Below are 759 nucleotides of genomic sequence, written 5' to 3'. Positions count from 1 at the left end.
TTTTTCTTGTGCACACACACACACACACACACACACACCCCTTACTAGATTTTTAGCAACAATATATTAAAAGTGTTGTAAAGATCTAGGATCTTACTATATCTATTACTTCTAGAAAATACTTGTAATAAACATTCAATCTTTTTTTTCTTTTTTTTTTTTTTTTAGGCAAGGCAATCCTTGGTTGACATCACAGATTGCAAGGACCTTGTCAGTTTACAATCCCTTATTTTTTTATTTTTTATGCCTACAGCGCCTGGTCTTCCTAGATGGTCTCCCATCCAAGTACTAATCAGGCTCGACCCTGCTTAGCTTCCGAGATCGGGCTTGTTCAGGGTAGCATGACCGTAGACCAGCCAACTAATATTATATTATTAAAAGAACACAATTTATGGCAGTGGACTGCTTCCTGAAAATCCATTGTCAATGATATGTTTAAAAATCTGGAAGGTTGTGAAAATCTGACACAGTTGAGTGCCAAATATGCCAACTTTTCAGTGCATAAAATGTATTGGAATATTATATATGTCAGTTGATTGCTTCTCTGGAAAAAGATTGAAAATGAAGTATTAAGGAATATAAAAAGGAGTGTTTATATCACCATTACATATTTGGCATATTCACTGTTTTTCATTTTATCCTGCAAATTTCATAGTTTCTAAGAAGTAGAGAAATGTGAAAAGAATAATCTTCGAAGAACTCAAAGTAATAAATATGCATGAGCATTTCTCCAATTATTGTGAAAATTGCTTTTTGTAA

The 759-nt window shown here is 33.1% G+C and overlaps 1 pseudogene; it reads right to left on the bottom strand.

The window, feature by feature from the left end:
- Nucleotides 1-244: 244 nt before the first annotated feature.
- Nucleotides 245-353, bottom strand: LOC112476895 (annotated as a pseudogene).
- Nucleotides 354-759: the final 406 nt, after the last annotated feature.

The sequence above is a fragment of the Pteropus alecto genome, unplaced genomic scaffold (genome assembly GCF_000325575.1).
Source record: "Pteropus alecto unplaced genomic scaffold, ASM32557v1 scaffold81, whole genome shotgun sequence".
Lineage (NCBI taxonomy): Eukaryota > Metazoa > Chordata > Mammalia > Chiroptera > Pteropodidae > Pteropus > Pteropus alecto.
The sequence above is the reverse complement of the archived record's forward strand: the minus strand, read 5'-3'. Positions and strand labels throughout refer to the sequence as shown.